This window comes from Pongo abelii, chromosome 12 (genome assembly GCF_028885655.2).
Source record: "Pongo abelii isolate AG06213 chromosome 12, NHGRI_mPonAbe1-v2.0_pri, whole genome shotgun sequence".
Classification (NCBI taxonomy): Eukaryota; Metazoa; Chordata; class Mammalia; order Primates; family Hominidae; genus Pongo; species Pongo abelii.
Genome location: NC_071997.2, coordinates 50,374,104 through 50,400,126, shown reverse-complemented (window position 1 = coordinate 50,400,126; position 26,023 = coordinate 50,374,104). Strand labels below are relative to the sequence as shown.

At 35.3% G+C, this 26,023-nt stretch overlaps 2 long non-coding RNA genes across 2 annotated transcripts in view; one reads left to right on the top strand and one right to left on the bottom strand.

Annotated features, from left to right (window-relative positions):
• Window positions 1–26,023, bottom strand: part of LOC129057662 (uncharacterized) — a 175,371-nt gene that overhangs the window by 100,245 nt on the left and 49,103 nt on the right. The gene's annotated exons all lie outside the window — the stretch shown is intronic.
• The window catches only part of LOC129057663 (uncharacterized), a 47,789-nt gene continuing 31,231 nt past the window's right edge, over window positions 9,466–26,023 (top strand). The window contains exon 1 of the long non-coding RNA XR_008522329.2: window positions 9,466–10,238. This is a non-coding gene — a long non-coding RNA (uncharacterized LOC129057663). The remainder of the gene's footprint in view (window positions 10,239–26,023) is intronic.

The following is a 26,023-nucleotide window of genomic DNA, read 5'->3' as shown; positions in this document are numbered from 1 at the left end:
CTTTCCTCTTCTGCACACACTAATTATATCTTGCACACTGCTGAGGTTCAGTAAATGATACCCAAGTATCGTGTTTTGACATGCTGAGTACTTTTAACAGAAAGATACTGAGGCTGGGCATGGTGGCTCATGCCTGTAATCTCAGCACTTTGGCAGTCCCAGGTGGGAAGATCACTTGAGCCCAGGAGTTCAAGACCAGGCTGGGCAAAGTGAGGCTCTATTTCTACAAAAACAAAAAAATTAAAAATTAGCCAGGCATGATGGTGTATGCCTGTAGTCCCAGGTACTCAGGAGGCTGAGGGAGAAGCATCACTTCTCCCACCTTTCTGTGTAAAAGCTGGCCACAAAGAAATTATCTGATCTCCCTTGTCTAAGAGTAGACCATAGAACCTTTATTCTAGACAGGGTCCTGCCGTATACCCAAGAGAAGGAATGCCACACAGAAAGACTAAGAAAAATCTGAAAAGAGGCCTTGCTGAATGTCTTTATGTAGCCTGTCACCATTAGATCATTTACTTTTTTTCAATTGTGTTCCTACACGGATGTCCATTCTTCATCAAACCTAATCATAAAAATAGACAATTTTCTCTAGGTCTTAACTTCTGAAAGCTCCCATGCCATGTAAAACTTTGGTTAAATACATCTATTATGTTTTTCTCTTGTTAACCTGTCTTTTGTTTTAGGAGTGTGAGCTGTGACTCCTATAATGGTAAGAAAAGGTTTCACACCTTTTCTATTCCTAAAACACTGATCACTTGGAAAGATTCCCTGGAGGTCCCCTGGTGGGTTCCTTTGACAGGGAAGCAAGATTTTCCAAAGGATGAAGGATGAAAACCCTGGGAGTGGAGTATTTGCCTTTACTCTTTTCTTTTTCTATTTTCCCTAACTTATTTATTCACTGTGAGCATCTATGTTTGTTTCTTCCCTTTTTTCTGTTTCAGCAAATGTTCAGTGTCTTCACTTGTTCTTAATTACTTAACACTTAATCTAAGGAAATAACTGATAAATTCATTAGCACTGAATTTTAAAAACTAGTAAAAAAGCAAGGTGCTAACTCTTTCATGGGGTATTTAGCTTTCTAATGAAAAAGTATTCACACTAATTGAGAAAATGTTCCAATGGTAAGATTTCAAGTATAAGTAAGGTCAGAGGAAAGAAAGTTTTGCAAATACAGAGGTCTTGCTAAAAATTCAGAAGTGATAGGATGTAAAAAAAGAAAAAAATCTGGGATATTCTACGATAATTAATTTATTGTTAATAATACATTTTATTTTTATTAATGAAGAGAACTTTTTATTTCCACTCCAGAAAAACCCCAAGAAACTAAAATTTCTGGCACAAATTCCAAACTTTTAAGAGAAATATTAAGTGAAATCAGATCAGAATTTTGCTCAGTTTGGGTATCCTTAATAAAAATGTAAGAAATTTTAATTTTTATGAACCAAAGTTATATACGTTTAACTCCTTCAAACATGTATTTGATATCAGAAAGCAGATGTGGAGAACTACATGTGTTTTACTATTTTGAAATTGTGATGGGGAATAGCCATAAAAAATTGTATAATATAGTATTTGTAGACATTTTCATGGCTTTTTAAAAACATTTTTATAAGATCTGCCAAATTTTATGAAATTTACATTTAAAAAGTCTAAGACTTATGAATGGTCTGTTAAAAATGTTTAAGGACTTAATGTACGTAATTTATCATATCAGTTGGGTTTGAGCTCTTTGTGAACTTCAGTGGGCATGGAAAATTGAAATAGTAAAAGGAAAAATAAATGTATTGCTTCAGATATTTTAGTTACCTGTAAAATAATAATAATAGTAATCATCATCATCATCATCACTCCAAATGGCTTAAGCAACAAAGTAAGTTTCAGCCACTGAAATAGTAAAGACTGGGGTCAGGCTGGCTTTCATCTCAGCTGGCTTCCCTCATAGTGGCATTTGCAGGATCTATCCATGTACATACATATCAATGCCCAGAAACAGAGATCTTCTAGCTTCCTCTGAACTACTGAAAAATTGCTACACTCTCCTCTGATCTCTACCTATAACCAGGGGAATATCAAATTATCACCCACCTCTGAACCATGCACTGAGTAAAATAGATGAGTTTAATTGGCTTAACAAATCAAGATTCTTGCTAAAACTAGGTAGATGTGTAGACTGGGCTGTAACTGGAAGGCATGAGACACAGATGTGGGGTAGGCAATCTCATGTCTACTACACATAGTATAGGTTTCTACTGAAGATGGCAGCTGATAGGTGGTGAGAAATAGAAGCAAAAGAAAGCAAAGCCCTGGGAAAATGGAGAAAGTGTCCTTATCTTGGTCTCTGGGCTAGAGGCTTGGGGACTGTAAAAGAAAGATTGTCTCTGAGAAGCAAGCAACATTCTTTGTCATTTTATTTCTTCTCATGATTATCTCATTTGTCACTAAAACTCATGTGCAGCCTCAGTAAGGAAATTTTTCTTGGAAACACAGCCCTGAAAGTATTGTGATTATCTTTAATGTGTTAGCAACAGGTTGGTCTCACTGCAAACTAACCTATTAGGAAACAAAATGCCCTTCATTTTCTTAAGACATAATCAAAAGAGTGGCTTTTTATTTTGAAATAATTTTCACTTGAAAAGTATTAATCATTATGATTACAAAGGACCCGTGATAGCATTTGTCGAGTGCTTAATATTTTTATATGCATTATCTTAATCCTCACAACTACCTGATCAAGTAGGTCTACCATGTCACTTTTTTTCCAGGTGTTTTGAAGCATAATTCATTGCCATACAAGTCATGCTTTGTTGGGGTAAAGTTTTAGAACCTTTGGCAAATGCATAAAGTCATGTAATCTCAGTCCAGTCAGCAGTCTCTTTACCCCAAAAAGTTCTCTGCTATCTTTGGAATTAATCCTTTCTCCTCTTTTAGAGCTTGTTGTAACCACTGATTTGCTTTGTGTCCTTTTGCTTTTGCTTTTTCTGTAATACCATATAGATGGAATCATACAACATATAGCCTTTTAGTTTTAGATTTTTCATTTGCATAATGCATTTGATATTTATCCATGTTGTTATCAATGCAAACCTCCTTGGATGTTATCTGTAATTCATTTTTAAAGGAATTCTTGAATAATATCACAGCATATAGATGCACCAGAGTTTGTTTTCCCACTCACAAAGTAATGGATATTTGGATTTTTTTTTTTTTTTTTTGGTGATTATGAATAAAGCCAGAGTAAAATATTGTGTCAGACTTTTTTATATTAATATATATTTACTGAGACTTTTTTTCATTTATATTTGGATATTATCTATAAGTGGGATCACTGTGTTGCATAGTAGATATATGCTTCATTTAATAATGAGGAAATCAAGCAATTAATAGGTTAAATAATTAGCTCAGTTTCACATGGTAATTAGCAGAACTCCAATTTAAACAACAGCAGTTTAGCCCCAAATTACATAGTTTTAACCATGACCTCCACATACTTGATCTTATATATCATTGTAAATAATAATTTTTTAGATTGAATGCAATTTTTCCTCTAATAACATATACCATAAACATTGCTGTATATAAGAAAGGACCAGCAAAGATCAGGGTTTGCTCTTTTGTGGCAGATGCTGCTTTTTTTTTTCTTTACTCGAGTTGATTACCCTAATGTGAATGTTTAAAATCTTTCTCCTATGTCTGGAATTAAACATTTTCTTTGTTTCTATATAAGATTAACATCTTATCAAAAGCAAAATACATACACATACCCTTCCATGTGAAATCCTCTTTCTCTCTAGTGGCCACCCCAAGTTTAAGAAGGACCTCATGCCCAAAATAAAGTAAAAAAGGAAATCCTTAGATACCTTGGAGTCTAAGCTGTTTGCCTTACAAATAAGGAATGAGCGTCTTTTGTAAGGTTACTGAGCAAGTCCATAGCAGAACTGATTTTAAACTGAGGATTTTGCATGTCCCCCAGATTATTCTCCAAACTGATAGTCATTTCTCTTCTTGAATTCAGCATAAGCCTATACTCAAATAAATATTTATTAATGTCTACTAATATATTAGGTTGGTTATTTTGAAAAATACCACCAATATCATCGTCACCACCATCTCCTGATAATGTTAACTCAATAACTCTCATTATAACAACTTTTTTTTTTTACATTTTCTTGATCCTGTCACCTCTGAAGATGGCAATTTCAGCTTCATAGTAGGTGTCATTAAGGTCTCCAAAACTCCTGAGTTACATTCTTTTTCTTTACCTGATCACAATATCTCAATGGAACCAATTATACAACAGCCTACATCTACTTACAATGGTTAAAACTCTGCTTTTCAACTGATTTTAAATGTGTCCTAGCAAACATTTGAAAAGATTATCAATTTCTAACCTTCTTTTTCAATACTTCTTTCCTGTTTTTACTATTCTTCTTCCAGAACTTATCAATTGCTTTTGTGGCAGCTTTTGGCTCATGGACACTATTGAAAATTTAATCATGCTCAAATTTTACCCAGTGAAAACTTAATTGCTAACTTTTTGTCATTCAAATAGGACTTGTATATTACTTAATAATCTTTAAACCAGGAAAAGCCTTAAAATTCTCTAAAGCACTAGGAAAAAGATTAGAAGTAAATTATACATAGCTTTGACAAATGTTCCTTCAGTAGAAATCTTTACATTATAAAGATAAGGGGATATTTGGCTTTTTAAATTTCATGCTTTTTATTTTATTAAGTTCCAGAATATATGTACAGGACGTGCAGGTTTGTTACACAGGTAAATGTGTGCCATGGTGGTTTGCTGCACCTATCAACCCATTACCTAGGTATTAAGCCCAGCATGCATTAGCTATTTTTCCTGATGCTCTCTCCCTTGCGCCATCCCTTCCCAAAGGCCCCAGTAGGTGTTGTTCGCCTCCCTGTGTTCATGTGTTCTCGTTTTTCAGCTCCCCCCTTATAAGTGGGAACATGTGGTGTTTGACTATTTGGCTTTTAAGGCTAGTTCTGCTCCTGTTCACTTTGGTTATCCACCTATTTGTGGAAGATCTATGGGAAAATTTTAAAAGATTAGCTTATTTTCCTTTTTACCCACAGTCTAAATTGTCTCTTCTCCTTTACGTTTGTGCATTTTAAAGTATTGTGATATAGTTCTCCATTAAATTAGAAAATATATAAACTAAGCTACCACTATCTGAATTAGGGAATGATTTTTGATAATATTTATTTTTTAAATATGATTGTGTTAAAAACAATTATAAAAAAAAATCACACATATGCTTATGGTTCAGGGTTCAGCAGATTAGGAGGATTTTTGGATTTGGGTTCACTGGTTAGGTCAGTGGAAGTTTCCGCTAACTCCAGAAACATTTTAACAACTTTTGTGGGGCTAATGCAGCGGTCAGACAAAGCTAATTTATCTCCATGGCTTTCTGTTCTTCTAGGGTGACGGTTTGTCAGTTTGACTTCCCATTTAGAGGTCAAAGCAGTGCACCTTAATTGATGGTGGGTGGAAAATGTCTTGAGAAGATTATAACCTTCAGCTTGCTTAGGAATTTGGTAACTGATGTTTGCTAAACTTCATTTGCTTTACTCCCCAACCCCCACCTCAAAACTTTATGTCTGTGAACAAAGTGGAGCTGGTTTATTATACCAACCTGCTTATCCCCATAACTAAATTATAAATATATACATTAATCAGTATATAATATAATATGCCTGTATGGTCAGCACTGAGAAGATCATAGGAAGTGATTTGCTAGCTAGCATGGAAGAGCATATAAACTTAGGCCATAGGAACACTGCACTGTAAGTAACAGACCCTACGTAATGCCTTACAAGTCTAAAATGATTAAGTGATTACAAAGCATTCACAGAACTACTGCTACTACTATTTATAACAATGAGAAAAATAGTAGTTAAATGATTTTTATGTGCACTTGTCACCAGGCTAAGTGACTTACAAGCATTGTCTCATTTAATCTTTACTAAAATCCCATACAAGCATTGTCTCATTTAATCTTTACTAAAATCCCATATTATATATTTTGTAATATAATTATATTGCATTAAAATACGTTATCACTATTTAATGGACTGAATATTTGCATCCTCCACAAAGTTCATAAATTGAAGACTGAGGTGGTTTGGCTGTGTCCCCACTCAAATCTCATCTTGAATTGTAACTCCACAATTCCCACGTCATGGAAGAAACCCAGTGGGAAGTGACTGAATTATGGAGATGGGTCTTTCGTGTGCTGTTCTTGTGATAGTGAATGAGTCTCACAAGATCTGATGATTTTAAAACTGGGAATTTCTCTGAAGCAGCTCTTTCTTTGCCTGCTGCCATCCACATATGATGTGACTTGCTCCTCCTTGCCTTCAACCATAATTGTCAGGTCTCCCCAGCCATGAGGAACTGTAAGTTCAATAAATCTCTTTCTTTCGTAAATTGCCCAGTCTCGTGTATGTCTTTATCTGCAGCATGAATACAGTCTAATGCAGTAAATTGATATCAGTAGAGTATTGCTGAAAAGATACCTGAAAATGTGGAAGCGACTTTGGAACTGGGTAACAGGCAGAAGTCAGAACACTTTGGAGGGCAGAAACACGTGGGAAAGTTTGGAACTTCCTAAAGACTTGTTGAATGGCTTTGACAAAAATGCCCATAGTGATATGAACAATGAGGTCCAGGCTGAGGTGGTCTCAGATGGAGATGAGGAACTTATTGAGAACTGGAGTGAAGGTAACTCCTGTTATGTTTTAGCAAAGAGACTGGTGGCATTTTGCCCCTACTCTAGATTTGTGGAATTTTGAACTTGAGAGAGATGATTTAGGGTATCTGGCAGAAGAAATTTCTAAGCAGCAAAACATTTCAAGAGGTGACTTAGGCACTGTTAAAGGCATTGAGTTTTACAAGGGAAGCAGAGTAAAAAAGTTTGAAAAATTTGCAGCCTAACGATGTGATTGAAAAGAAAATCCCATTTTCTTAAGAGAAAATTCAAGCCAGCTGCAGAAATCTGCATAAGTAATGAGGAGCTGAATGTTAATCCCCAAGACAATAGGGAAAAGGTCTCCAGGGCATGTCAGAGGTCTTCATGGCAGTCCCTCCCATAACAGGCCTGGAGGCCTAGAAAGAAAACAGGGTTTCCTGGATCAGGCCCAGGGTCCCCATGCTATGTGCAGCCTAGGGACTTGGTTCCCTGTGCCTCAGCCACTCCAGCCATGGCTGAAAGGGTCCAATGTAGAGCTTGGCCTGTGGCTTCTGAGAATGCAAGCTCCAAGCCTTGGCAGCTTCCATGCCGTATTGAGCCTGCAAGTACACAAAATACCAGAATTGGGGTATGGGAACCTCCACCTAGATTTCACAAGATACATGGAAATGGCTGGATGGCCAGGCAGAAGTTTGCTGCAGAGGCAGGGCATTCATGGAGAACCTCTGCTAGGGCATTGCAGAAGGGAAATGTGGGGTCAGATCCCCCCTACAGAGTCCCTACTGGGGTACCACCTAGTGGAGCTGTGAGTAGAGGGCCACAATCCTCCAGGCCCCAGAAAGGTAGATTCACTGACAGCTTGCACCATGTGCCTGGAAAAGCTGCAGACACTCAACACCAGCCCATGAAAGCAGCTAGGAGGGAGGCTGTGCCCTGCAGAGCTATGGGGGCAGAGCTGCCCAAGACCATGGGAACCCACCTCTTGCATCAGTGTGACCTGGATTCTAGACATGGAGTCAAAGGAGATCATTTTGGAGCTTTAAGATTTTACTGTCCTGCTGGATTTTGGAATTGCATGGGGCCTGTAGCCGCTTTGTTTTGTCCAACTTCTCCCATTTGGAATGGCTCTATTTACCCAATGCCCATACCCCCATTGTATACAGGAAGTAACTAACTTGCTTTTGATTTTACAGGCTCATAGATGAAAGAAACTTGCCTTGTCTCAGATGAGATGTTGGACTGTGGACTTTTGAGTTCATGCTGAAATGAGTTAAGACTTTGGGGGACTGTTAGGAAGACATGGTTGGTTTTGAAATGTGTGGACATGAGATTTGGGAGGGGCTATGCTGTTTCCCTACCCAAATCTCATCTTGAATTGTAACTCCCACAATTCCTTCATGTTGTGGGAGGAACCCGGTGGGAGATGATTGAATTATGGGGGCGGGTCTTTCCTGCACTGTTCTTGTGAATGAGTCTCAGGAGATCTGATGGTTTTAAAATGAGAGTTTCCCTGCACAAGTTGTCTTTGCCGGCCGCCATCCATGTATGACGTGACTTGCTTCTCCTTGCCTTATGCCATGATTGAGAGGCCTCCCCAGCCATGTGGAACTGTAAGTCCAATAAACCTCTTTCTTTTGTAAATTGCCTAGTCTTGGGTATTTCTCTATCAGCAGTGTGAAAAATGGACTAATATAAAAGCCTTAGCCCCTAATGTAATGCTGTTAGGAAACAGGGCTTTAAAGAAATACTTACATTAAGATGAGATCATGAGGGTGAGGTCTTCAGGTTGGGATTAGTGTCCTTATAAGAGACAAGAGAGGATACTTTGTCTTGCTCACTCCCCCACCAGCACTTTTTTTTTTTTGCCATGTCAGGATACAGCAAAAAGGCAATCAGCCACTCACTAAGAGGGCCTTCACCAGAACCTGACCATTCTTGCATCCCAATCTTGGACTTCCCAATCTTCAGAGTAAAAAGAAATTTATGTTGTTTAAGCTACCCCATTCTCTATCTATAGTATTTCATTATAACAGCTGAGCTGACTAAGACACTTCATTATTTGTATGGGGAAACTGAGACTAGACAGGCTGAAAAAAAATTTATAAAACTCACATAGGTAGTAATGATGCCAGTGGAGACAGAGCATAGGCCCAGGTCTTAATGGATCAAAAGCCATGTTTTTATTTTGGGTTTTATGTGTGTTTGCGGTGTTTTGCACAGAGGTAGGTATAGCAGTACTAAAGACAGATGTAGCAACCCCATAGTCTCCTCCCAAAAACTTTCTATGGAACATAGTAAGTGCCAAAGTTGAGATATCACTCCATTTGTTTATTCATTTACTCCATTTTTGGTTTTTCATATCAGAAGACATACTAGTGTAGATGAAGATGTGTCTAACACATAAAGGCAACTATTAAAGCAGTAAAGATACACTATAGAATGCTGGCAATTCTACTTTTGTTTGCACCTGACACTTTTCCTGTATGACTCATACTATTCTATGTAATACTATATTACTGTAAGTAATTATCCTTTTTTTAGGGTGGATGATGGAGTGGCAAGGCCTTGCAATGTTGCCCAGGCTATACTTGAACTCCTGTCCTCAAGCAGTCCTCCTACCTCAGTCTCACAAAGAGCTGGGATTATAGGCATGGGCCTCTACTCCTGGCCAGCAATCATCTAATATATTATCAGGCTTGTACAAATTGAGTATGGTAAACAATTTCAATCTTAGGTCCAAGTAGGGCAAAATGCTCCCTTTCTTATCTAAGAAAATCATTGATTTTTTTTTTCCCACAATTACTCTCTTCTCTTAACACAACTTTCATATTTTCTTATGTCATGCAGATTTCAAACCATATTTGAACAGGGAGAAAAATCAGTGCACTTGAAGATAAGACAATGGAAACTGAGTTTTGGAAGAAAAAGGAACAGATTCTGTGGGACACAGCAAACAGACCACCATGTGCATTGTGGGAATCCCTGAAGAAGAAGAAAAAGAAAATGGTATAAAATACTCAAAGAAATAATGGCTAAAAACCTCTTAAATGAAAAAGATACAAGTACGAACATTAAAAAAATTCAAATCACATCAAAATGAAATTAAAGAGACCCACACTAAGACACTTTATAATCAATCTTTTGAAAGATAAAGACAAAAAGAGGATCTTAAAAGCAGCAAGATAACGACTTACATACAAGAGATCAGCAATACCATTATCAGATTTCTCATGAGACATTTTGAAGGCCAGAAGACATTGGACCTCGAAAATCTCCCAAGTGCTAAAAGAATAAAAACCCCACAAAAACAAAACAAAACAAAATAGCCACAAAAAATGCTGTCAACCAAGAATCCCATAGAAAATCTGTCCTTCAAATGTAAGAAATTAAGACATTTTTAGATGAACAAAGCTGAGGGAATTTATTACCACTAGACCTACTCTACAGAAAAGTTTCAAGGGACTTCTACAAAATGAAATAACACTAGACAGTAATTTGAAGCCATATAAAGAAATAAAGATGTCAACAAAGGTAAGAACATGAGCAATTGTAAAACTAGTGTTATTGTAATGGTTTGTACTTTCACTTTTTGATTTCTACATAATTTAATAAATACATTAAAATATTTTTAAAGGCTAGTTTTGTTATAGCTTTAGTTTGTAACTCCACATTTTGTGTTTATTTAAAATATAATTTAAGACTAATACATTTAAAAGAATTATTCATTTGTTTGGGGGCATGCAGTGTATACCACTGTAATTCTATCACATAAGTGACTAAAAGAGGTGAGTACAAAGCTGCAAAGTTTTTGCATGTTATTCATGTTAAGTTGATATAAAGTTAATATAGAATATTATAGCTTTAGAATGTTAAATGTGATCCACATGGTAACATGTATATATACAACAGGAAGTAAGAAATTTAAACACGTCACTACAAAATAAACAGAAGAGGAAAAATAGAGAAAAATCAATAAACCCAAAAGTTATTTCTTTGAAAAGATGAACAAAATGAATGAAACATTAGTCTAGTATTAAAAAAAAGAAAAGACTCAAATTGCTAAAATCAGAATTGAAAATGTGTATATTACTCCTGTTTCTAAAGAAAATAGGACTCTGGACAATCACATAGCAACAATTGGATAATCTAGATAAAATGAACACATTTCTAGAAACAAAATCCAGTAGGAGGGATTCATGAAAAAATAGAAAATCTAAATAAATCTATAACTATTAAGGAGATTGAATTCATATTCATAATCAAACATCTCCTGACCAAAAAAAAAAAAAAAAAAAGCCCTAAACCTGGGCTTTTTGGTGAACTTATTTCTTTGTTGAATTATACTAAACAGTTAAAGAAGAACACCAATCTTTAAGTTTTCTGGAAAACTGAAGAGCAGGAAATATTTCTCGATTTACTCTATCAGGCCAACATTACTCTGATCTAAGACAAGGATGCTAATAAAATTATAGGCCAAGATATCTTATAAATATTAATGCAAAATTTCTCAGCAAAATACTAACAAATTCAGCAATATAATTTAACATATGCAAATTGATCAATGTAATAGACTACATTAATAGAATATATATTTAAAAATATGTATGTAAAATTTTATCTTTGATCCCAAAGTTGTTTAGAAATCTTACTAATTCTTAAACATGAGAGTTTTATTCTCCCTCTATTATTTCTAATTTAATTTTATAACAAACAATGAATATGATCTGGTAAGATAAGATTTAAGGTGTATTTTAGCTGCTTTGTGGTTTAGCTTGTGATCAATTTTTATAGTCTGAGTTGTAAAAAAAGAATATAAATGGGTGATATACAAAGATCAGCATCCCATGTTAATTTTGTTGTTTAAATCTTCCATAGCACCTTTAAACTTCATTTATTTTTTCCTTCTTGATCTATTAATATTCAAAAGATATTTTTATTCAATCTCCCTTTAATCCCATCATATTTTACTGCTTTCTGAATAAGTTCTACAGATCTTTCAGTTTACTAGTTCATTCTTTACATTGTCTAATAGAAATTTAAATGTGGTAATGATTAGTACATCCATCTTACATGTGAGAAAACTAAACTTCAGAGTGACTTGGCTAAGAAAGTACATTTGGTATTTAATGGTTGAAACAGAGTCAAATTACACAGGGCTTCAAAATCTATTCAGCTTTGTCACTAACACAATAAAGAACATTTTTCTAGAGAACAAGAAAGAATTGGATTGATATTCTAGCAATCACATAGAGACACCTAGCTAGAATGATAATATTGGGGATTCAGCTTCATTTGAAACCAGCTGATTACATTTGTTGCCATGAGGGTTTCACAGCTTTGAACTCTGTGTGGACCAGTTTATTTGTTCAGGGACCCTGAAATTCTATCAAAACTATGCACCAACAGGCACATGTAGAACCAACGTAAAAGTGCATTTGGGGGAGTAGGGAAGAGCTTAAGGTATTTTCCTGTCAAACTCTTCAATATTCTTGGCCTCAGAAAATAGATCACAATAATATATTTTTTTAAATGCTTGCTACTCTGCAACCTCCAGATTCTTGAAAACGATAGATAAATTGAGATTTACTTGGAGATTTGCTTCCCTACTATTTTGCCTTTGTTAGTCAGTTTACAGAGGAAACTTATTAGCCTTCGTGATAAAAGATTCTTCATAGTTCTATCTGCAATGGAATGTTTTTAATTGAATAGAAATAGATAAATAGAAAAATATGTGATTTTAGCTTTTCTATATAGATTCTATCAGTTATAAAACAAACATCTGAAGTAGACTCTTTTCTGCTCCCCTAAACAGAAAAAATTTCATGATCCTTGAGGTTGCTTTGCACTTTGCTAGTATTAAGAACCCTGGGGAATGAGAAGCTATTGGAAATTCTGATTCCACGCACCAGAAATCCACCCATTCCCCCCTCTCATATTTACACCTGCCAATACTTTTCTCATTTGCTTCAGAGTGTGATAAATTTAGGCATCCTTTAGCATGCTATTCTTCATGTAATTCTATCATCCACACAAACTTCTTTTTAACATAAGCCATTAAGCATTATGAAGTTTCAATAGATGGCACCTACATAGCAGTATTGGACTATAATATTAAGTTCACTAAAGAAATCATACTTGCTGAAACTCCTTTATCCACTTGATATAAAAGGCTATATAAGATAGAATATATCAATATTTTCAAATTATGGCATGTGGGAACTATTCACTGATCAATACTCTGTATACCTTAATACTATCTAGAAAATCCACACTAGAAATTAAAGATTTTTATTTCTTATTTTGACCTGTTATTTTAGGTCTTGAACCTTCTATTAGTCTCCATCTCCAACTGTGACCTTATTGGGTTTTTTAAGCCAAGAGCTGAATGTAATCAATGGGACATGATATTAAAGTTACTGTAATCACTGTTTTGAAAGTTATTCCATATATATGATCAGAATAACAAGTTCTGTTAAATCACTGCTATAGATACCGTAAATCTTTTGATTCACGCATTTATTCATTTACTCAGTTAACAGCATAGATTGAATAGATTCTAGGTGCTCAGCACTTGGTTACATACTCGGGACACCAAAATAGTATATTATGATTACTTTGATAAAAAGTGAAACAAATTTAACTATTTAAAATTAAGGAAAAGGGTGGAAAGTCATTTATTCACTCACTTCTCTAGAAAATGTACAGTTAACCTTTGCTTCCAGCTATGGTGAGATCCAGTAAAATAATACTCTCCAAAGTTTACCCTATTTTCTCCATATTCCTGCTCTTCTTCCTCTATAGTACATAGACAAAATGGCCATAGCATTTGTTACCTTCCAGGTTTATGTTTAACACATAATTCATAATCTCAGTTGACTTCTCTCATGATCATTCCAGAAAGTATCACAAGGGATTTTCTAATTACTACTTTTCTATATTGAGTCACATGCTCATCCTTTAATCAGACTATGACCAGGAGGTTAAAATGTTCTGATGATTCTATTTTGGTTCATGAGTTCACTCCTAATGTTAGTATCAGAAATGTACACATTCATATTTCATAATGACTAAGAATGAAAGTGTTGGTTCTGTTAACCAGTCAGCAAAGACAGAGCTTCAAGGGCTCCAGCTGTTATGGCGTTCTTACACATACACATACTCATACATGCAGAAAAAGAAGTAATACATGCGAATAAACTATATATGTTCCTGCCTTGTTCTCAGAGATGTCAAAGCTTGCCTGAGGATGTTACTTTTAACCTGACCTATCATAAATTAATAGGATCTAGCCAAAAAGGTAAATGAGATTGCTCATGAGAAGTATTATAGGTGACAAGAATAAAATATTTAAAATCCCCGAGGTTGGAAGGATATTGGCTCACTCAGGAAGCTTAATGAGAGCTAGTAAATTTAGAACACGAAGCATTTGATAGAGAGTATCAGAAGGTAATGCTAAAGAAACACATAGACAACTCCATGTCTGTTGTACCAGGAAATGTAGATACTTTATATTTTCATTGGAAGGAGAAATAGTCACCATTTATTGTTTTAAAATACAGATATAACAATCAAATAAGCAATTTTGGAAAAAACAAAATAAAATGTACCATCTTAATTATATTTAAGTGTATAATTCAGTAATGTTAAGTACATTCACATTATTGTGCAACAACTCTACTGAACATTTTCTTCTTGCAAAACTAAAACTCTATAATGACTAATCCAATTGGGGTATAATTGACAAGCAAGAAGTATATATATTTACAGTATACCATATGATGTTTTGATATATGTATACATTGTAAAATGATTTAATCAAGCTAATTAACTTACTCATCACCTCTTATTTTTTTGTGGTGAGAACATTTAGCATTTCCTCAGTAATTGAGAATATAATTTACTATTACTAACTGTAGTAACCATGCTGCACAAATAGATCACCAGAGCTTATTCACTCTACCTGAAACTTTATATACTTTGGCTAATCACTCCTCATTCCCTTCCCCCACCCCCTACTCTATGCTTGTCTGGATTCCACATATAAGTGAGGTAATATAGGATTTGTCTTTGTCTGGCTTATTCTGCTTAGCATAATATCCTCAAGGTTCAGCCATGAGGTCACATAGGACAGGATTTTCTGTAAGGCTGAATAATAATATGTTATATATACATCACATTTCCTTTATCTATTGCTCATGGACACTTAAGCTGATTATATATCTTAGCTGTTATAATGCTGCAGTGAACATGGGAATACAGAGATCTGTTTAACATCCTTACGTTATTTCCTTTAGATATGTATGCAGGAGTAGGATTGCTAGGTAACATGGTAATTCTATTTTTAATTTTTAAAGGAACCTCAATACTATTTACAGTGGCTGTACTAATTTACCTTCCCACCAACCACATACAAAGGTTCTCTTCTCTCTACATCCTTGCCAAGACTTTATCATTTATCTTTTTTATAATAGACATTGGAATAGGTATGAGGCAGTATGTCATTGTGGTTTTAATTTGCATTTTCCTGATGATTAGTGATGTTGAGCATTTTTTCATATACTTCTTGGCCATTTATATGTTTTCTTTTGGAAAATATCTGTTCAAGTCTTTTTCCCATTTTTAATTGGGTTGTTTTCTTGACGTTGAGATGTGTGTTTGTTATTTATTTTGGAAATTAATGCCTTATCAGAAGTAAGGTTTACAAATATTTTCTCACATTCCATAGGCTTTTTACTCTGTTGTTTGCTGTGCAGAAGTTATTTGATTTGATACAATTTCATTGTCCATTTTTGCTTTTGTTGCCTGTGCTTTTGAGGTCATGTCCAAAAAATCATTTCCAAGACAAATGTCAAGAAGCTTTTCCCTTGTTTTCTACTACTTCTACAGTTTCAGGTGTAACAGTGAAGTGTCCAATGTCATTCTTCTATACATAGACACTCAGTTTTCCCAACACCATTTATTAAAGAGACTCTTTCTTTCCTCATTCAAAGGCCTTGGCAACTTTGTCAAATATCAATTGACAATAACCGTGTATATTTACTTCTTGGCTCTCTATTCTGTTCCAGTGGCCTGTACATCTGTTTTTATGTCAGTACTGTGTTGCTCTGATTACTGTAACTCAGTATATTTTGAAACCAGGTAATGTGATTCCCTAAGCTATGTTCTTGTTTCTCAACATTGATTTGGCTATTTGTGTTTTATATGTGTATAGTTCAATACAGGTTTTAGAATATTTTTCTATTTCTGTGAAACATGCCATTAGAATTTTTATAGGGATTGCACTGAATGTACTGACTGCATTGGGTAGTATGGCTGTTTTAACAGTATTATGTCTTCCAATTCATGAACACAGAGTATCTTTCCATTTATTTGTGTCTTCAGTATTTTTCGTCAGTTCTTTAATTTTCAGCTTACAGCTTTTTTTCTTTTACCCTCTTAAATTCATTCCTAAGTGGTTTTATTGTTTTTGATGCTTTGTAAATTGGATTTCTAAAAAAATTCTTTTTCAGATAGTTCATTGTTAGTACATAAGGGCACTAATTTTGGCAGTTGATTTTGTACCCTGTAATTTTACTTAATTTGTTTATCAGTATAATAGTGTTTTGGTGACATCTAAAATTTTCTGTATATAAAATTATGTCATCTGCAAACTGAAAATTTTATTTATTTACAATTTAGATGCCTTTTATTTCTTTCTTGCCTCATTGTTCTGGCTTGTATTTCAAGTACTATATTGAATAAACGTGGTGAGAGTGGGTATCCTTGTCTTATTCTTGATCTTAAGGAAAAAAGACTTTGGCTTTTAGTTGTTGAGTATGATGTTAGCCGTGGGTTTGTCATACATGACTTTCATTATGTTGAGCTACATTCCACCTGTATCTAATTTGTTGAAAGTTTTTTTAAATAATGAAAAAATGTTGAATTTTGTCAAATGCTTTTTCTGTTTCTATTAAGATAATCTTAATAGATTAAGGAAATTATATTTCATCTTAAGATTAAGATATTATCTTTCATCTCGTTAATGTGGTATATCATATTTCATTGGCATCTATTGAATCATCCTTGTCTTCTAGGCATAAATCCCACTTGATCATATTGTACAATTCTCTTTACTTGTGGCCGAATTCAATTTGCTGAATTTTTTTTGAAGTTTTTGCATCTATGATCATCAGGGATATTGGCCTGTAATTTAATTTTCTGGTGGTGTCCTTTTTGGGCTTTTGTATCAGGGAAACATTGGCCTTGTAAAAAGAATTGGGAATTTTCCCTCCTTTTCAGGCTTTTTGAGACGTTTGAGAAGAATTGGTACTAATTATTCTTTAAATTATTCTTTAATTTGCCAGTGAAGTGGTCAGGTCCTGGGCTTTTCTTTGTTGCGAAGTTTTTGCTTTCTGATTCAATCTCCTTATTAGTTATTGTTTCATTCACATTTACTATTTCTTCTTAATTTTGGCTTGTTAAGTTGCATGCTTCTATTAATATGAATGTATCCGTTTATTCTTGGTCTCTTAATTGGTTTGTATATAATTGTTCCTTGTATCTCATGATCTCTTGCATTTTTGTTCTGTCAATTGTGAAGTCTTCCATTTATAATTTTGTTTTAGTCTTTTCTTAGTCTAAAAGTTTATCAATAAAGGCCTTAGTTCCCGTGATGTTTTCTATTGTTTTTCTAGTCCGTTTTTTCAAATTTCTGCTCTGATCTTTATTATTGGATTTATTCTACTGAATTTTTTTAAATTTGCTTTGTTCTCTAGTTTTTTATTCTATAAAGTTAGGTTGCTTATTTGAGATCATTCTTTTTTTCTTAATTTAGGCATTTGTTACTATACACTTCTCTCAGAGCTGCTTTTGCTGCATCCGATACATTTTGATATGTCATGTTTTTATTTTTATGTCTCAACATTTTATTTTTCTTAATTTCTTATTTGACCCACTGGTTGTTCAGAAGTTTATTGTTTAATTTCCACCTATTTGAGAATTTTCCAGTTTTCCTCTTATTAATTTCTAGTTTAATACCATTGTGGTCAGAAACTGTATTCAATATTTTAATTTTCTTAAATGTGTTAAGACTTGTTTATTGGCTTCACATATGATGTATCCTGGAGAATGTTGTGTGTGCACTTTGACTTGGTAGGTTTTTGTTTTTCCTTTTAATTTTTTACTGTGTGCACTTGAAAAGAATGTGTATTCTGCTGCTGTTGAAGAGAACATTCTGTATGTATCCAGTAGGTCCATTTGGTATAGGCTGTTTAAATCTGCTGTTTCTTTACCGATTTTCTCCCTGAATAATCTATCCATTGTTTAAAGTGGGAGTACTGAAATTCTCTACTATTATTTTATTGCTATTTTTTGTTCCTTTCAGTTCTGTTAATATTTGCTTTATATATGTAGTTGCTCTGATAAGTTTAATATTTTATGTTTGTGGGTACATGTGATGGTTTGTTGTACATATTATCACATCACTCAAGTATTAAGCCCAGCACTCAATAGTTACCTTTTCTGCTCCTCACCCTGCTCCCACCCTCCTACCTCAAGTAGACCCCAGTGTCTGTTTCCTTCTTTGTGTTCGTAAGTTCTTACTTAGCTTCCACTTGTAAGTCAGAATATGTGGTATCTGTTTTCCTCTTCCTGCATTAGTTTGCTAGGGATGATATTCTCCAGCTCAATTCACATTCCTGCAAAGACATGATCTTGTTCTTTATGATTGCATAATACTTCACGGGGTATATGAACCACATTTTCTTTATCCAATTTTTCATTGATGGGCATTTAGGTTCATTCCATGTTTTTGCTATTGTGGACAGTGCTGCAGTGAACATTTGCATGCATGTGTCTTTATGGTAGAATGGCTTATATTCCTCTGGGTATATACCCAGTAATGGGATTGCTGGGTCAAATGGTAGTCCTGCTTGTAGCTCTTTGAGAAATTACCATACTGCTTTCCACAAATGGCTGAACTAATTTACACTCCCACCAACAGTGGATATGGGTTTCTTTTCATAATGGTCATTCTGACTGGTGTGAGGTGGTATCTGATTATGGTTTTGATTTCTATTTCTCTAACAATCAGTGATATTGAACTTTTTCCCCATATATTTGTTGGCTGCATGTGTGTCATTTTTTGAGATGTCTTTTGCCCACGTTTTGTTTTTCTCCTATAAATTTAAGTTCCTTATAGATGCTGAATATTAGACCTTTGTCAGATGCATAGTTTCTTAGTAATTTTTCCCATTCTACAGGTTGTCTGTTTACTCTGTTAAGAGCTGCCCAGCAAAAGAAATTATCAAGTTTAATTAGATTTCATTTATCAATTTTGCTTTTGTTGTGATTGCTTTTGGTTTCTTTGTCATGAAATCTTTGCCTATTCCTGTGTCCAGGATGGTATTGCCTAGGTTGTCTTTCAGGGTTTTTATAGTTTTGGGTTTTGCATGTAAGTCTTTAATCCATCTTGAGTAAGGAAAGAGTCCAGCCTCAGTCTTCTGCATATGGCTAGCCAGTTATCTCAGTACCATTTATTGAATAAGGAGTCTTTTCCCAATTGCTTGTTTTTAACAGCTTTGGCAAAGATCAGATGGTTGTAGATGTGTGGCCTTATTTCTGAGCTCTCTATTCTGTTCCATTGGTCTGTGTGTCTGTTTTTGTACGAATATCATGCTGTTTTGCTCACTGTAGCCTCGTAGTATAAAGTCGGGTAACGTGAGTCCTACAGCTTTGTTCTTTTTGCTTAGGATTGCCTTGGCTATTCAGGCTCTTTTTTTTGGTTCCATATACATTTTAAAATAATTTTTTCAAGTTCTGTGAAAAATATCATTGGTAGTTTGATAGGCATAGTATTGAATCTGTACATTTCTTTGGGCAGTATAGACATTTTAATGATACTGATTCTTCCAAGGAATACAGCTTCGTAGGACTATAGGAAGGTGAAGGATCTCTATAATGAGAATTATAAAACATTGCTCAAACAAATCAGAGAAGACACAAACAAGTAAGTTTTTTACATGACCATTTTGTCTGTAGTGTGCATAATGGGTTGGGAAAATACTGATTTCTAAGCTATTAGAATAGTCCCTGGAAACAGTGGAAGTGGTTGGTTAAGTATACTGATAATGGGAATAGAAAGGAAGACATTTGAAGATATTTAGTGAAATATCTAATTAATAAATTCTAAACCTAAATTGTATGTAGAATGTAAGGAGGAGAAAGGCATCAGGGGAAGGAATTCAGTTTTTATGGGTTTATAGCAGGGGAAGGGAAAATGAGTCAATTAGATGGATGGAGGTTTATTTCTATGAGCTGAAGATCTGAGAAAAGCCTAGTGCTACTGTAGCCCAAAATGTATTTTGGAGATTATAAAGAAAGATGACTATGTGACTAACTTTGAAAGTGTTCCATTTCAGTTGAAAAAGCATATAGCACACTTATTAGGAAAAAAAATAGCAAAATTACAGTAAAATATGTCATTATTGAAAAGGTAATAAATTCTTATTACTTATGTGAATGCTCATATATAAGAAATGAAAGGAGAATGAGACCACCTTGTATTTGGATGGTCAGAAAATTGTAGCTGGAAGAGGAAAAGCCTTGGTCAGACCAAGATTTCAGAAATAAGTATAGAATATTGTGAAAGAGCAATTTTGTTATGAAAACACAAACATCAGATTCTGCAGAGTCAATGAGTTGATTGCTACGTGTGTGAAGATTTTAGACTGGGAAATAATGGATTATCAGGGGAACCAGCCCCCAATAGTTCAACATAGGTTCTTTCTATTTTCCCTAAGTGTTGGCCTGTCTGAGAAATAAAGAGAAAGAGTACAAAAAGAGAAATTTTACAGCTGGGCCTCTGGGGGTGTTATCACATATTGGTAGGACCGTGATGGCAACCCTGAGCCACAAAACCAGCAAGTTTTTATTAGGGATTTTAAAAGGGGAGGGGGTGTACGAACAGGGAGTAGCTCACAAGGATCACATGCTTCAAAGGGCAATAAAGATCACAAGACAAGGCAAAATTAGAATCACTGATGAGGGTCCATGTCCTGCTGTGCATGCATTGTCTTGATAAACATCTTAACAGGAAACAGGGTTCGAGAGCAGACAACTGGTCTGACTAGAATTTACCAGGCTGGAATTTCACAATCCTAGTAAGCCTGAGGGTACTGCAGTAGACCAGGGCATATTTCAGTTCTTATCTCAACGCATAAGACAGACACTCCCAGAGCGGCCATCTATAGACCTACCCCCAGGAATGCATTCCTTCCCCAGTGTTATCAATTATTATTATTCCTTGCTGGGAAAAGAATTCAGCGATATTTCTCCTACTCGCAAATCCGTTTATAGGCTTTCTGTGAGAAGAAAAATATGGATCTATTCTGCTCGACCCCGCAGGCAGTCAGACCTTATGGTTATCTTCCCTTGTTCCCTGAAAATCGCTGTTATTCTGTTTTTATCGGGGTGCACTGATTTCATATTGTTCAAACACACATATTTTACAATCAATTTGTACAATAGTGGTCCTGAGGTGATGTACATTCTCAGCTTATGAAGACAACAGGATTAAGAGATTAAAGTAAAGACAGGCATAAGTTTAAGGGTATTGATTGGGGAAGTGATAAATGTCCATGAACTCTTCACAATTTATGTTCAGAGATTGCAGTAAAGGCAGGCCAAAGAAATTATAAAAGTATTAATTTTGGGAACTGATAAATGTCCATGAAATCTTCACAATTTATGTTCTTCTGCCTCGGCTCCAGCTGGTCCCTCCGTTTGGGGTCCCTGACTTCCCGCAGCAGAAGATAAAGTTAGAAAGATGTTTTAAGGCCTCACAGTGAAGTGTCATTATACCAGACAATAGGCAAGATTTTGTCCATGAAGAAAGAAAGGGTGGGTCACTGAAAAATGGGGGAGTCAAATAAGAATTACAATATTGGTCTCTCCGAAAGACTATATATGCAGTGATGTTAAGTCAGTTCACATTCTGAGCTACATCATGCCTACTGATGAAAAACATATGCCTTCTTGAAATAAGGATAAATGAGTCAATATATGTACCTCACTAAAATTTTGCCTCACTAATATGGTTTGGCTGTGTCCCCATTCAAATATCAACTTGAATTGTATCTCCCAGAATTCCCACATGTTATAGGAGTGACCCAGGGGAAGGTAACTGAATCATGGGGGCTGGTCTTTCCTGTGGTATTCTTATGATAGTAAATAAGTGTGATGAGATCTGATGGGTTTTATCAGGGTTTAAACCACTTTTGCTTCCTGCTCATTTTGTCTTGCCACCACAAGTAAGAAGTGCCTTTGCCTCCCACCATGATTCTGAGGCCTCCCCAGCCATGTGGAACTGTAAGTCCAATTAGACCTCTTTTTGTTCCCAGTTTTGGGTCTGTCTTTTTCAGCAGCATGAAAACAGACTAATACACTCAGCATCTCAGGATCTACTTCGGATAGCAGTTGAATTAAGCATAGTGTACACTGACTTCTACAATGACATCATAGTATTGATTGTTCCACAAAACTTCGCAAATTCTCCTGGATCTATCATTGACCAAGACATGCAGCAATAGTATTTGCTTCTTCTACCTCTCATGTGTGTGGTTATTTATGGCATGCTCACTGCTGGTGAAATAAGCATCTTCTTGACAATCACCTGTTTTATCAAAGTCCTGTGGCTCTATTGGCTGGGGACTCACCACTCAACCATTTAACAGTAAACTCTACCCTAAATTTCACTTCTAAATACTGCTTTCTTAGATTTCTAGATACACTCAGGCTTGATCTCACCTATATTTCTACTCTAGAAAATTAAAAGAACAAAGATCTTTAGGAAAATTTTTTAAAAGAAGATTTACTTGTTACACTAAAAATGTAACAGTGCAGTAAACCTGGTATCTAAAAGGGTTTCTTTGCTAAATCATTAAATAATACATTTTTAAATCCAATGTCTACTATTCCATAAAGATTCAAAAGCATTATATAGAGAATGTTTATTAGATTTTCACTAGCAAAAAAATGGAGAATTTTGACAGCAGAGTTTATTATTGTTAAGTATTTTTTTTAAAATAGTAACACCAATGCATAGGTCAGTAAGAATGTCCACATTTGTGGAAGTTTTATCTTTAGATCTTTCCATAAATGAGATTTTAGACATGTCAGCATCTCAGTCAGGGCCAAGATTAGGGTGATTCAAGTGAGGACAAGGTGCTACATTAAAATATTATATATCTTGATCTCAGTTTTCCACACCTCCTTTTAATTTGATGCCCCAAGCAAGTAACTCAATTCACTTTAGTCCAAAACAAGGAGGTTAAGAAAATGGCTTTTTAAGTTTGTCTGTGACAACCTCTCATACCTGGTGATTCTCCTTAGCCCACTGAGATGAACACTTTCTAGCAATTAGTGAGAGAAATCCCAGTCTACATTCAGTCATCATGCTTCTTCAGGAATGCACTGGCCTCTGGTCTGAGAGTAGCACCTCTAAGCCAACATTTAGAAAATCAGCCTTGAATCTTGGAATAAAAGTACCTAGTTTTCTTGTGTCTTGTTTTGTGTGGTTGAGTGCATTTATACAATGTTCATTAGTAATGTCACTGCTTAGAATGAGAAGTATAAAAGAATGGTTATCAAATTTTAATGTACATATTAATCACTTGGGGATTTGGTTAAAATACAGATTCGGAGTAGTTTGGTGTGTGATATGATTTAGATATTTGTGTCCTCCAAATCTCATGTTGAAATGGGACAAATGCCTCATGATTTAACACCATCCCCTTGGTGATAAGCGAGTTCTTGCTGAATTAGTTCACATGGGATCTTGTTGTTTAAAATAATGTAGCACCTCCCATAACCCCCTTGGTCTGGCTTTTGCCATGTGACTCACCTGCACCCATTCACCTTCTGCCACGACTGGAATCTTTCCAACCAGAAGCTACAGCCTGCAGAACCATGAGCCAGTCAAACTCTTTTCTTTATAAATTACCCAGTCTCAGGTGTTTCTTTACAGTGATTCAAGAACACACTAACACAGTGTAGGATTTAAATATATTTCTGTATTTCTAACAAGCTCCCATGTAGTGATGTCCCTCCATGGCTCATGCTTTGTGTAGCAAATCCCCCAAATCTGAAAGTATTAAAGATTTTGATTTTTTTCAGGTTACTGTATCTCAGGCAGCATCTTTTTCTTTTTAAACTCAAAATGCTTATGGATAGGGGACACATGATATTGAATACAGACTACAGAATAACACTGGATTTTGGCTACAACTGAACAATTCCCATACATGAAAAGTATGATCATCTCCATTAAAATATTTGTCTACCCTAACTCATGGCTGCACCATGACAAATAATCCTTCCAATAACTGAGAGTTGCCAACCTATCATTAAAAATCACCATGGCACATGTTTACCTATGTAACAAACCTGCACGTGTACCCTGAAACTTAAAATAAGAAAAAACCTTCGGCAAAGGTGATCTCTGCCTATGGGACTTGTACTCTAGAGAATAATCCCTAACAGTACTGGAAACTGAAGGCATCATTATGGCATCACAACCCTATATCGCACGCACTGAGAAATAAAATCGCCCACTCCTAATGAAGCAAAACCAAAAATTCCACTCACATAGGAGCTTGTCTTGCTCAGTCAACAATTTGAATTCTGTTCTCAATGTATGTTAAGCGAAAACCAGCACCTAAACACTATAGCAAAGAAATGTGATAGAGCCAAATCTCTCTCACTTTTTTTTTTAGTGCAGCCTTATGACTGCAATTGGAAACAATCTGGCAGGAAATAAAATACACAGCCTGAGAGACTGCACACTTCTCTAGTCAAACAAGTTATACATGTGGCCACCAAAAATGTATTGAGAACCTACAGTGAGCCAGGCAATTATATACACTGGTGAATGCATCTACACACATGTACTATGTTATTGGTACCAGCATCACTGTGGTGTGTTACTGCATCTTACTGAAAACAGTAGACAAGGTCAGTTGTGTGCTTTACTGGCTTGGCACACCATACTCTGATATTCCTCTACCAAAAAATGAGCTGAAAGACTATCAAAGAATGATCAAAGAGCTACTAACACTAATGTTTATCTTCTAGTAACCATAAGATTTAGTTTGATTAAAAAATATATCTACTCCTTGAGACACAGAATGTCTTGGTGGCATTGGTGGTTGTCTCACAAAGGTAGCTTATTCATCTCCCTCTTGGCCTCTTAATTATCCCAGCTGCTTTTACTATAATCTTTGATTAAGAAACTTGATTCTCTATGGGCTTTAATACTCTCTCATCTTTATCTGCTTTCCTTGGTTTACATCATGGTCCTGGAAAGTACTTTCTGGATCCATGTGTTTCGTGATGTTCCATCACGCTTAGAATCTTGTCAAAGAAGAACAAATCAGCTAGATGACACAAATATACTATCTTACATTTCTGGAGGTTAGAAGTTCTATATGGTTCTTACAGGACTAAAATCAGTGCTTCATTTTTACTGGAGGTTCCAGGAGATAATCTGTTTTCTTGTTTTTTTCTTGTTTCTAGAGGTAACCTACATTCCTAGGCTTGTGCCCCCTTCTTCCATTTTCAAAGAGCATCATGTCAACTTCTGCATTTTTCATATTTCCCTTCCGATTTTTACCCCCATTTTCTTTCTATAAATCCCCTTCTGATTACTTTGGGACTACCTGGATAATCCAGGATAATCTCCTTATCTCAAGAAACTTAACTTCATCACATCCACAGTCTTTTGCCCTTCAAGGTAACCTCTTTGCAGGTTCTGAGGATTTGAACGCTGACAGCTTTAGGGGGCTATAAATTTGTGTACTACAGTACCTTATCTGCTTCCCAAATAAACACAAACAATAGTTTTGACAAAGGCTTTGCCCCTTCAAAACATGGAGAGCATTATTCCAGCCTCGAAAATCAGTTTTCTTTTTTACTTCTTTACTCTGGGACTCAGGCTGATAGAGCACCTGCTATCTGGAGTATTACCAAGAGTCTTGCAGAAAAAGGGTAATTTTATACTGAAAAATAAAGGTCCCATAAGTGACAAACATTACTCTTGCTCACAAATTATTAACCATGACCACTCTTATGGAGCTACACTACCACAAGAGTGCCAGAAAGTGTAATCTCAACATGTATCCAGAAAAGAAAAAAATAAATATTAAATATCACCATTAATCACCCCAGTATTTTATTCCCCTATAGGTATCTTTCATTCTCAATGCAATGATTAACCTCTTAATAAGTGATTTCTCTTAACTTACTAAAATTTTACAGGCCATAAGCTCTGGAAAACTGGCACA